The sequence below is a fragment of the Anomaloglossus baeobatrachus genome, chromosome 10 (assembly GCF_048569485.1).
Source record: "Anomaloglossus baeobatrachus isolate aAnoBae1 chromosome 10, aAnoBae1.hap1, whole genome shotgun sequence".
NCBI lineage: Eukaryota > Metazoa > Chordata > Amphibia > Anura > Aromobatidae > Anomaloglossus > Anomaloglossus baeobatrachus.
In genome coordinates, this window is record NC_134362.1 from 191,587,263 (window position 1) to 191,600,953 (window position 13,691).

A 13,691-nucleotide genomic window follows, 5' to 3' on the forward strand; every position below is an offset into this window, starting at 1 on the left:
CCCCCACCAGTACAGAAATACATCACTAGAATCACCATAAGTACATGGTACATCAGTTGTAGTGTCAGATCAGCCCCATATACCTTTGTATCTTATGAACCTACAGCTTCCAGTACGTCCTTAACAATAGTAAGGAGATGCTGGAAGTTGTTGCTATCAGTTATCATCAGACTTTGGACCATACAGGAACCACAGCAGTGATGACGGTCAGTATCGCAAATAATCATTTATATCCAGGTATCTTACGTTGTTTCTGATTGGAGTGTTCTCTTTCTTTTCTTTATTTTGTCGAAATGCTGTGATGTGTATGAATAAATAATTGCCCCTCACTAAACTGTTCATCTTATGGTACATGCCCCCTACGTTGCGCTCTCCTTTCTAAACTGAGCCTCCTCTTCACACTGTTCTCTCACACTATGTCCCCTCCCTAGTCTATATACTGTGTCCCCGCATCACATACACCATCCTTGGCATGCTGTGCCCTCCTTGTTATGGCCTAACACCACCCAGTCTCTATTCTGTGCTGCCTCATATATTTCTCATCCAATACGGTCTCCTCACTACCTCTGCACTTATTCCCTCTAATTGCTCATATTGTTTCTGCATTTATTTCCACCCTCACTCCCCATCCTGTGTCTGCACCCATCTTGCCCCCTCACTTTGCATATCATATCCTCAAATTTAAGCCCTGACTCCACATACTATCCTCAAATTTCCTCCTCGCTCCTCATATAGTGCTCACACTCATCCCTCCTCGCTCCCCATACTGTGTCTTCAAGTTCCTCCCCCCTGTTTGCTTCCCATACTGTGTCCATATACTTTACCCCCATTTTTTCTCCCCATATTGTGAAGTCAAATTTCTTCCCCCCTTCCTCTAATAATAATAACAACAACACTTTGGTGTCTTCAGCTCCATTGCAACGCTTACCACACGAAACATCTGCGGCTAATACTGCTATGAGAAGTGACCATGGGATCAGCTGACCTGATCACGCTGCTGACGTCGACCTGACCCGGATGTGTCGGCTGTCAGGGCTTCAATTGTACTTACACCTGAGTCAGCTGTGAACCTCATGGCTGACTCCCACTAAGCGGAAGGCGGGGGGGGGGGCACCTCAGACCGATGCACAATAAGAGGTATATAATTGTTCCTTTTTTTTTTTAGAAATTCTAAGCATGTCTGGAGCAGAATTTAGACCTCAGAACCTGATTGCCAGCCTGGAAGAGGTTATACGCCAAATAGAAAAGCTGAAGGCTACCAAAAGTAAGTATAAGTGGTGCGTAAAATTTAAAGAATCATCTTGGTTTATAAAAATGTCACTGATCCCAAACAGTTGGGGTGATGTGAGATCAGAGCTCTGTGGGACCAAATCTTCACTTCTAGAACTTCTTATTCTTCTTAATACTGAAGATAGTTCTTAATGACATTGGCTAGATGTATGGAATAATTGTCCTGATGCTGAATGAATTTGGAGACAATTAGACACCCCCCTTATGGTATTGTATGATGCCCACTGAGTGACCAATCCCCTTCAGAAGTCACCTAATTAGCTAATTAAGTCCAGCCATGTGGAACTACAGCTGTGACGTGAAGGCCTCAGAGGAATGTTTGAGAACATTAGGGATCAATCAACATAATGAAAACCAATGAACACACCGGACAGGTCAGGAATTAAATTATGGAGAAAAGTAAAGCAGGGTTAGGTTATAAAAAAAACCCTCAAGCTCTGAACATCTCACGGAGCACTGTTTGATCTATCATCCAATAATGTTGTGAGATCACAACTCTGTGGGACCAAATCATCACTTCTACAACTTCTTATTCTTCTTAGTGCTGAAGATAGTTCTTAATGACATTCACTGGATGTTTGGAGTCATTATCCTGATACTGAATAAATTTGGAGACAATTAGACACCCCTCTTATAGTATTGTATGATTGCCCCTGAGTGACCAATCGCCTTCAGAAGTTACCTAATTACCTAATTAAGTCCACCTGTGTGAAACTACAGCTATTTTGTGAAGACCTCAGAGGTTTGTTTGATAACATTAGGGATCAAATCCCATTATGAAAACCAAGGAACACAGCAGACAGGTCAGGGATGAAATTGTGGAGAAGAGTAAAGCAGGGTTAGGTTATAAAAAATAGCCCGAGCTCTGAACATCTCACGGAGCACTGTTTGATCTATCATCCAATCATGTGAGATCAGAGCTCTGTGGGGCTGAATCAGCACTTCTAGAACTCCTTATTCTTCTTAATGCTGAAGGTTGTTCTCAATGACTTTGGCTGGATATTTGGAGTCATTATTCTGCTGCAGAATAAATTTTGAAACAATTAGACACCTCCCTTATGTTATTGTATGATGCCCCCTGAGTGACCAAGCGCCTTCAAAAGTCACCTAATTAGCTAATTAAGTCCACCTGTATGGAACTACCCTTCACAGATGTTTGTTTCAGAACATTAGGGATCAATCAACATCATGAAAACCAAGGAACACACCAGACAGGTCAGGGATGAAATTGTGGAGAAAAGTAAAGCAGGGTTAGGTTATAAAAAAGTAGCCCAAACTCTGAACATCTCACGAAGCACTGTTTGATCTATCTCTATAATTCAATAATGATTTGAGATCAATGTTCTGTGGGGCCGAATCATCACTTCTAGGACTCATTCATAGTTCTTAATGACATTGGCTGGATGTTTGGAGTAATTTTTCTGCTGCAGAATAAATTTGGAGACTATCAGACGCCTCCCATATGGTATTGTTTGATGCCCCCTGAGTGACCAATCCCCTTCAGAAGTTACCTAATTAGCAAACTAAGTCCACCTGTATGGAACTACTCTTCACAGATGTTTGTTTCAGAACATTAGGGATCAATCAACATCATGAGAACCAAGGAACACACCAGACAGGTCAGGAATGAAATTGTGGAGAAAAGTAAAGCAGGGTTAGGTTATAAAAAAAGTAGCCCAAACTCTGAACATCTCACAGAGCCCTGTTCAATCCATTATCCAAAAATGGAAGGAGTGTATGATAGTTTGAGGTCTCCAGCAGTGGCATAGACTGTGATCTGATATCGATTTCTACTTTTACAGGTAAAATAAAGGAACAGGCTAAGAAAGAGACTGTAAAGCACTTAGACTCCAAAAAGGAATCTAGAGCCAGAATTGGAGTGGAAAAAGTTATCCAACAGGAAAATGAGATTGAAGCCCTGGAGATGGTCCAGATATTTTGTGACACACTGTATAAAAAAATGGAATTATTCCAATCTATGGAGTAAGAAATTAACAACTTTAACCTTCAGAAAAATGATGCGTAATGTTAGCTACTACTGTGTGACCTGGTGTCAATTACAGGCATGAAATCAGAATTCAAATATTGAAGAATATTCTTGGGGTTGCTTGGGGTCATGTCAGGCCTGGCTCCAGGTTTATGCCGCCCCATGGGTGACCCTGTAATCCCTTCTTTGAATTCAAGCTTTTCTTGATTTTCGGTCTCAGCAGCTGAGCCCGCTCCGCATATGTACGGTGATGATGCCGTAAACCCCAGGTTTAATGAGTACTAGCTCTAGATCAAATCTTTTTCATCATTAAAATATTTAATGGAAAAAATCTTAAAAATAGAGTTCTGTGCAAAAAATATATTTTAATCTCTTTATTACATTGCATTTACTGTAAGTGTCACTATTGTGCTTTCTTTATACGCAGGAGCCTTGACCCGACCCTCTCGAAAGCCGTGTCTACTGTGATCTGGGCGGCACCACATCTTGAGACTGAAGTTCCTGAGCTGAAGAATGTAGGTAGAATCATAAGATATATATTTTTTTATATATATATATATATATATATATACACATATATATATACACACACACATATATATACACACACACACACATATATATACACACACACTGTGAGGTAAATCCGGAGAGATGACGATAAATCATGAAGCCCTCTCCTGGTGTCAACCCCCCTTTCCCCCACACAACTGGTTTAGCAACAAACTCCATGGCCATGTCCTGTGATATGGAAATTAGGTGGCTTTGGGACAATGGACACAGGATGACTCCCTGCCGTCACCCTGTAGTAGGAGCTGCTATCTAATTAGCAAGGCTCTGGAAATAGCCAGACAGAACGACTCCAGTAAAAAATGGTTCATATCTCGCAAGCCATATTTCCGATAAATATGGCAACCATAAAAATGGTGTCTCCGCATGTGGACGATGCCGGCACCCCCTTTTTATGGGAGCAGGACATTGGGAAATGCCCCAGGCGTGATATCAGCCAATGGGGAACTGGCAGACAGGTCATGAGTCCCCTCGTTCTGTAGCTAAATTCATAACTGTCACAATGAGAGCATTGGCGTCCGCCTACGACGCTCCCAGGCAAAGTTATGGCCAATATCCCCTTTGCTGGATAATTCTGATCCATGCAGGGGGAGTGGCAGTGCTCCCTGTGAGGTCACGAAGGTAGGAGGGGACCTGGATCTGCCCAGGTTGATAACCCTACTTCGGCCATTTTCCAGTGTTCTTCTGCTCGGGGGCCTGGTTGGGAAAGACCTGTGAGGGAGTTCCTGGAAACCTGGTCTACAGCGCCCCCCTGTGGCCAGACGCACAAGGTAACTGATTGAACTGTGTATGCCTGTTTGTAAACCATGCTTTATCTGTAACTGTACTCTGACATAACTGTACATTCTGTAGATTCCCTATTGTATATATTGTAGTTTCTAGTGTGCTTTAGGCGATTAAATTATATAATTAATCTTGGGCTGTTCTGTTATCTCGATCTTGAATCCCACGTCTGTGTGTTCGGCTAATAGTTACCGTGAAGCGGTTGGTGGCAGCGAGTTGTGCCAAGGATTATTGTGGGGAGGCCAGTGAGATCCGGGAAGATATTATATATTCCGCCCGCGGAGGTCGGGGGAATATATACCCTACTCTCACCGGGGACCCTTCAATAATCGGCATAAGTAGTATAGCGGCCTCCTTGCTTATTGTCGGGCAATTCCATAATTGGCCTGACTATAAGAGGGGCGCTAGAGAGCGCGTCACGTGCTCTGTCTGTCGGTCGGGAGGTATAAAGGAGGGGTGACCCCCACTTGTTACCCCCCGATTGTGACGTACTGGTAGCCAGCGCGGGGGATTTCTGAGTGACCCCCCCCGGTGGTTGTGACAGCTCTGCAGAGGACATTGCACAACCGGGCACTGCTGGACAAGATGAGGAGCAGCTCGCCCAAGGGTCCTCAACGAGCCAGATGCCAGCCCTCCGCTCTGCAATGGACAGTGAATCACCAGGCTCCGCAGCGGGCCGCAGATCACCACGTGCCATTCCACCGAGTCTGGGAGGCTCGGATAGCCTTCTTCAAATGGCTATGGCCCTACGCCAGGCTGGAGACCGGGAGGGCTACAAGGAACTCATGGCCGAGCGTGAGCGGCAAGCAGCGCGTGAAGAGCGCCAGGCAGAGCGTAACTACCAGCTGCAGCTAGCTCAGCTCCGGCCCTCATCAGCCACCCGTGACCTTCCAGACACCAAACTTCCAAAGGTCCGTGTTGAGGACTTCCCAGTGCTGGAGAAGGATGGAGACTTGGACTCTTTCTTGACTGCTTTTGAACGGACTTGCTTGCAGCATCATCTGAACAAGGACCAGTGGGCCAAATACCTGACCCCCCGTTTAAGGGGTAAGGCCCTGGATATCCTTGGGGACTTGCCTGCTGAGGCGGATCAGGGCTACGACACCATCAAGCGGGCCCTGATCCAACAGTACAACCTCACCCCGGAGTCCTACCGCAAGAAGTTCCGGACGCTGCAGAAGGGACCAAAGGACTCCTGGGCTGACCACCGGCGGGCACTTGCCCGAGCTGCCGACCACTGGACCCAAGGCCTGCAGCTTTCCACCGGACCGGAGATCCTGGACTTGTTCATCACGGAGCAACTCTTGTGGAACTGCCCTGAGGATCTCCGCCAGTTCATCCGAGACCAGAAGCCAAAGGGGTCCACGGCTACAGCTGCCCTTGCCGATGACTACACCAACAACCGGGCCCCTGAGGCCAGGAGAGCGGCCACCAGCAGCACCTGGAGAGGGGGTAAGATGAATTCTGCGACTGCCCCACCTGCCCCTAGACTGCAGGGGGTGTCCCCCTCAACTCCCCTCTCCAGGCCCGTGGCAGAGCCAAGACGGTGCCACCAGTGCAACCTACCTGGACACTTCAAGGCCATGTGCCCTCAGCGTCCCAAGGCCCCGGCTCCGTCCCCGTCCCAAGGGCCGCCCAAGGTGTATTGTGTGGGTGGGGGTGGTGGTAGGTCCCTGGACAGCTTCCAACCTGTCACCGTCGGCCAGTCTGTGACCATAGGACTGCGAGACAGCGCCTCGGAGGTGACTCTGGTGCGGCCTGAGATGGTGTCCCCCCAAGACTTGATCCCTGGAAAAACCCTCGCTGTCTCCGGGATTGGAGGCATTGACCCGGCGCTGCCTGTTGCTGACATTTATGTGGACTGGGGCGCAGGGCGAGGGGTGAGGGAGGTGGGGGTAACTGATCGGATCCCTGCAAACGTGCTACTTGGGACAGATTTGGGGCAAATAACCTCCCAGTTTGGCCCCGCCCCAAAGGCTGAACCTTCAGCCAGTGCTGACATGACTCCTGACAATGTTAATGTGTTATCTATGAATGATGTAAGGGAGGAGGGAGTGAACTCTGATATTTCTGCTTGCACAGACACCATAGACACACACACAGCTGCAGCTGTGACAGGGGAGGGGGTCAGAGAAAGGTGTGACAATGCCTCTACAAGTAACCAGCCTGTGAGCTGGGATCTGTTGCCCTCTGCAGGGATAAGCAGAGAGCAGGGTGCTGCAGGGGGAGGACCAGTGTGTGGGGTGGGGGCTACCACAGCAAATGTGGGGTCCCCAGAGATTTCACAGCGGGGTTCTGTTGCTGCAGGAGGGGAACAGGCAGGTGAGATTGGGGCCGGTCCAGGAGCGGAAGTGCTCCCAGGTAAGATCTCGGTGCATGGTTCCCCCACAACCGGGGTGTCAGGAAGCCAGGTAGGTCTGCCTGAACCGGCGACTTGGTCAGGAACGGAGGAGGAGCAGGCACGACCCACGGTCGCAGCGGCTGTGGCCGCTGTCACCCGCAGTGGGAGTGCTGGAAGCCAAGGGGCCTCCCGGAGGTCCGATAGCTCTTCCCCTTCTGACCAAGTGGCAGCCGAGTCAGGTGGAGGCCAGGACACAGGTCCCGGGGTACTGACTGAAGATGTGACAGTCTCGTCGATTCTGGCCACATCTAGTCAGGGGTTTCAGGCAGCGTTAGAAGCTGACGACAGCCTGAAAGCTCTTAAGGAGCAGGCGGCACAGCCTCCCTCGGACTCGGACCCGGAGCGAGTGGTCTGGGACCAAGGACGGCTGTACCGGGCCACGGTCCAGCAGGGTTCACCGGAGGCGTGGCCCAGGGACCGACAGTTGGTGGTACCCTATCCGTTCCGGACGGAGTTGTTGCGGATCGCACATGAGATTCCGATGGCCGGACACCTAGGGATCGCTAAGACCAAGGCCAGGTTAAACCAGCATTTCTACTGGCCAAAAATGGGGGCCGATGTGGCTGCCTACTGCCGTTCGTGTGAAACCTGTCAGAGAGTGGGGAAGGCGGGGCCACACCCCAAAGCCCCACTAGTATCTCTGCCAATCATCGATGAGCCTTTCAGGAGGGTGGCTGTGGATCTGGTCGGCCCACTGGCCATCCCCAGCAGCTCCGGGAAACGCTTCATACTGACGGTAGTGGACTATGCCACCCGGTACCCAGAAGCAGTGGCCTTGTCGTCCATTCGGGCTGACAAGGTGGCCACCGCATTGCTGGAGATTTTCTCCCGAGTGGGTTTTCCCCAGGAAATGCTCACCGACCGGGGGACCCAATTCATGTCCCAGCTGATGGAGACCCTCTGTAAGCAAGTCCAGGTGCGACATCTGGTGGCCAGCCCGTACCATCCACAGACTAATGGCCTGTGCGAGCGGTTCAATGGCACCTTAAAGCAGATGCTTAAGATGTTGGTCGACTCCCATGGGCGTGACTGGGAGCGGTATCTCCCACACCTGTTATTTGCTTACCGGGAGGTTCCACAGGCCTCAACAGGATTCTCACCGTTTGAGCTCCTGTACGGGCGACGTGTGCGGGGCCCCCTGGCTCTGGTGAAAGAGGCTTGGGAAGGGGATTTGGCCACCCCTGGAGTGTCGGTTATCGAGTATGTCATGCGCTTCCGGGACAAAATGCAGGCCTTGACGCAACTGGTACACGACAATATGGCTCAAGCCCAGGCCGATCAGAAGCGTTGGTACGACCAGAACGCTTGTGAGAGGACCTACCAAGTGGGTCAAGAGGTGTGGGTACTGGTCCCCGTACCACAGGACAAGCTTCAGGCAGCCTGGGAAGGCCCATACCTCGTGTACCAGCAGCTCAACCCTGTGACGTACCTGGTCACCCTGGACCCTGCCCGTGGAAGGCGGAAGCCCTTCCATGTGAACATGATGAAGGCACATCATGAGCGGGAGGCATGTGCGCTCCCCGTGTGCAACCTGCCCGAGGAGGGAGAAGCGGAAACCCTCTTGGATATGCTAGCCCAGGTTAGGGCAGGCGGATCCATTGAGGATGTGGAGGTTGGCCACCAGCTCTTGGAGGACCAACGGTCCCAGCTGTGGGCCACCCTCCTCCCCTTCCGGGGGTTGTTTACCAACCAGCCCGGAAGGACTGACTTGGCTGTCCATCACGTGGACACTGGGGATCATCCCCCGATCCGGCGTTCAGCATATCGGGTCTCCCTGGAAGTGCAGCAACACATGCGCCAGGAGATTGACGAGATGCTGAAGCTGGGGGTGATCCAGGCATCCAACAGCGCTTGGGCCTCGCCTGTAGTCCTCGTCCCTAAGAAGGACCGAACCACTCGGTTCTGCGTGGACTACAGGGGGCTCAATGCTGTCACGGTCGCCGATGCGTACCCAATGCCACGCATCGATGACCTGCTCGATCAGTTGGCCGGGGCTCAGTACCTGACCATCATGGATCTGAGCCGGGGATATTGGCAGATCCCCCTGACTCCCAAGGCCAGGGAACGCTCTGCCTTTATTACCCCATTTGGACTGTACGAGTCCACGGTGATGCCATTCGGGATGAGGAATGCCCCTGCCACTTTCCAGCGGATGGTCAACACCCTGCTCAAGGGACTTGAAGGGTACGCGGCCGCGTACCTGGATGACATTGCCGTCTTCAGTCCCACCTGGGAAGATCACCTAGAGCATCTAGCACAGGTGCTCAGGCGGGTCCACCGTGCAGGTTTGACCATCAAGCCGGGAAAGTGTCAGCTGGCCATGAGCGAGGTCCAGTACCTCGGTCACCGGGTAGGTGGGAGAACACTGAAGCCCGAGCCTGAGAAAGTGGAAGCCATCGCATCCTGGCCCACCCCCAGGACCAAGAAGCAGGTGATGTCCTTCTTGGGGACCGCTGGGTACTATAGGAGGTTTGTTCCATGCTATAGTAGCCTGGCAAAGCCCTTGACGGACCTCACCAAGAAGAAGCTGCCCTCTGCAGTCGATTGGACAATGGACTGCGAGACAGCCTTCCGGGCCCTAAAGGACGCCCTGTCCAGCCCGCCCGTGCTACAGGCAGCCGACTTCACGCGGCCGTTTGTAGTACAGACCGACGCCAGTGACTTCGGCCTCGGTGCGGTGCTCAGCCAGGTGGACTCTGCGAGCCAAGAGCACCCGGTCTTGTACCTGAGCAGGAAGCTGTTACCAAGGGAAGTTGCCTATTCCACGATGGAGAAGGAGTGCCTGGCCATAGTGTGGGCCCTGCAGCGTCTGCAACCCTATCTATACGGGCGCCACTTCATCGTGGAGACGGACCACAATCCCCTCAGCTGGTTGCACACCGTCTCTGGGACGAATGGGCGATTGTTGCGATGGAGCCTTGCGCTCCAGCAATACAACTTCACCATTCGCCACAAAAGGGGCCGTGACCACGGTAACGCAGACGGGCTGTCCCGACAAGGAGAGGTCGCGGACGGGCGCACGGGGGAACACCGGAGTGTGCTGCCCCCTAGCGCCCTCAAAAGGGGGGAGGTGTGAGGTAAATCCGGAGAGATGACGATAAATCATGAAGCCCTCTCCTGGTGTCAACCCCCCTTTCCCCCACACAACTGGTTTAGCAACAAACTCCATGGCCATGTCCTGTGATATGGAAATTAGGTGGCTTTGGGACAATGGACACAGGATGACTCCCTGCCGTCACCCTGTAGTAGGAGCTGCTATCTAATTAGCAAGGCTCTGGAAATAGCCAGACAGAACGACTCCAGTAAAAAATGGTTCATATCTCGCAAGCCATATTTCCGATAAATATGGCAACCATAAAAATGGTGTCTCCGCATGTGGACGATGCCGGCACCCCCTTTTTATGGGAGCAGGACATTGGGAAATGCCCCAGGCGTGATATCAGCCAATGGGGAACTGGCAGACAGGTCATGAGTCCCCTCGTTCTGTAGCTAAATTCATAACTGTCACAATGAGAGCATTGGCGTCCGCCTACGACGCTCCCAGGCAAAGTTATGGCCAATATCCCCTTTGCTGGATAATTCTGATCCATGCAGGGGGAGTGGCAGTGCTCCCTGTGAGGTCACGAAGGTAGGAGGGGACCTGGATCTGCCCAGGTTGATAACCCTACTTCGGCCATTTTCCAGCGTTCTTCTGCTCGGGGGCCTGGTTGGGACAGACCTGTGAGAGAGTTCCTGGAAACCTGGTCTACAGCGCCCCCCTGTGGCCAGACGCACAAGGTAACTGATTGAACTGTGTATGCCTGTTTGTAAACCATGCTTTATCTGTAACTGTACTCTGACATAACTGTACATTCTGTAGATTCCCTATTGTATATATTGTAGTTTCTAGTGTGCTTTAGGCGATTAAATTATATAATTAATCTTGGGCTGTTCTGTTATCTCGATCTTGAATCCCACGTCTGTGTGTTCGGCTAATAGTTACCGTGAAGCGGTTGGTGGCAGCGAGTTGTGCCAAGGATTATTGTGGGGAGGCCAGTGAGATCCGGGAAGATATTATATATTCCGCCCGCGGAGGTCGGGGGAATATATACCCTACTCTCACCGGGGACCCTTCAATAATCGGCATAAGTAGTATAGCGGCCTCCTTGCTTATTGTCGGGCAATTCCATAATTGGCCTGACTATAAGAGGGGCGCTAGAGAGCGCGTCACGTGCTCTGTCTGTCGGTCGGGAGGTATAAAGGAGGGGTGACCCCCACTTGTTACCCCCCGATTGTGACGTACTGGTAGCCAGCGCGGGGGATTTCTGAGTGACCCCCCCCGGTGGTTGTGACACACACATATATATATATATATATACACACACACATATATATATATACACACACATATATATATACACACACACACACACACATAGTACAGACCAAAAGTTTGGACACACCTTCTCATTCAAAGAGTTTTCTTTATTTTCATGACTGAAAATTGTAGATTCACATTGAAGGCATCAAAACTATGAATTAACACATGTGGAATGAAATACTTAACAAAAAAGTGTGAAACAACTGAAAATATGTCTTATATTCTAGGTTCTTCAAAGTAGCCGCCTTTTGCTTTGATTACTGCTTTGCACACTCTTGGCATTCTCTTGATGAGCTTCAAGAGGTAGTCACCGGAAATGGTTCTCACTTCACAGGTGTGCCCTGTCAGGTTTAATAAGTGGGATTTCTTGCCTTATAAATGGGGTTGGGACCATCAGTTGTGTTGTGCAGAAGTCTGGTGGATACACAGCTGATAGTCCTACTGAATAGACTGTTAGAATTTGTATTATGGCAAGAAAAAAGCAGCTAAGTAAAGGAAAACGAGTGGCCATCATTACTTTAAGAAATGAAGGTCAGTCAGTCCGAAAAATTGGGAAAACTTTTAAAGTGTCCATAAGTGCAGTGGCAAAAACCATCAAACGCTACAAAGAAACTGGTTCCCATGAGGACTGCCCCAGGAAACGAAGACCAAGAGTCACCTCTGCTGCGGAGGATAAGTTTATCCGAGTCACCAGCCTCAGAAATCGCAGGTTAACAGCAGCTCAGATTAGAGATCAGGTCAATGCCACACAGAGTTCTAGCAGCAGACACATCTCTAGAACAATTGTTAACAGGAGACTTTGTGCAGCAGGCCTTAATGGTAAAATAGCTGCTAGGAAACCACTGCTAAGGACAGGCAACAAGCAGAAGAGACTTGTTTGGGCTAAAGAACACAAGGAATGGACATTAGACCAGTGGAAATCTGTGCTTTGGTCTGATGAGTCAAAATTTGAGATCTTTGGATCCACCCACCGTGTCTTTGTGTGACGCAGAAAAGGTGAACGGATGGACTCTACATGGTTGATTCCCACCGTGAAGCATGGAGGAGGAGGTGTGATGGTGTGGGGGTGCTTTGCTGGTGACACTGTTTGTCTGTTGATTTATTCAAAATTGAAGGCATACTGAACCAGCATGGCTACCACAGCATCTTGCAGCGGCGTGCTATTCCATCCAGTTTGTGTTTAGTTGAACCATCATTTATTTTTCAACAGGACAATAAACCCCAAACACACCTCCAGGATGTGTAAGGGCTATTTGACTAAGAAGGAGAGTGATGGGGTGCTACGCCAGATGACCTGGCCTCCACAGTCACCAGACCTGAACCCAATCGAGATGGTTTGGGGTGAGCTGGACCGCAGAGTGAAGGCAAAAGGGCCAACAAGTGCTAAGCATCTCTGGGAACTCCTTCAAGACTGTTGGAAAACCATTTCCAGTGACTACCTCTTGAAGCTCGTCAAGAGAATGCCAAGAGTGTGCAAAGCAGTAATCAAAGCAAAAGGTGGCTACTGTGAAGAACCTAGAATATAAGACATATTTTCAGTTGCTTCACACTTTTTTAAGTATTTCATTCCACATGTGTTAATTCATAGTTTTGATGCCTTCAATGTGAAGCTACAATTTTCAGAGTCATGAAAATAAAGAAAACTCTTTGAATGAGAAGGTGTGTCCAAACATTTGGTCTGTACTGTATATATATATCTTATCAGAGCTATTTGTTTCTTTATTTACAATCCGCCTACCGAACTCATCATTAACCCTAAAAATCCACTAAAATGTGACTTTCTCAAGACAAAAAGGGGCTGTCAGCTCCCTAAGAGATCACATTACAGATGCCTATTGAAGTCTATGGAGGGGGGGGGGGTAAGTGAAAGAGATATGGTGCTTGTTGCTTATCTAACCCCAAGAGCTGGATTCCCAACTACACTGCTCAGTACTGTATTCACAGCTACATTGCTTAGTTCTGTATTCACAGCTACTGTCGGGCAGTGTTCAGCATTGAACTCGTTGGGTGTCATGGCGGCATCAGACTCTTTTCACACTTCAGAGTCTGACAAACAGCCTGGCATCACTTAGTTGCACAGCCTGTCATGAGCGTCAGCCGATTCTGGCTCACTACTCTCCAGTACAGCAGGAGTTAATTCCTGTTGGCTTGTCATCATCTGCTGGGAGTTCACCAGCTGCCTTCACCCTTTATAAGACTGTGGATACTGTAGCTGAGTGCCGGATATAGCTTTGCTTCTTGGTTCCTGTGGTTATCCTGTCCTATGGTGATCTACATGTTGCGGTTTCACGTGGTGTGTG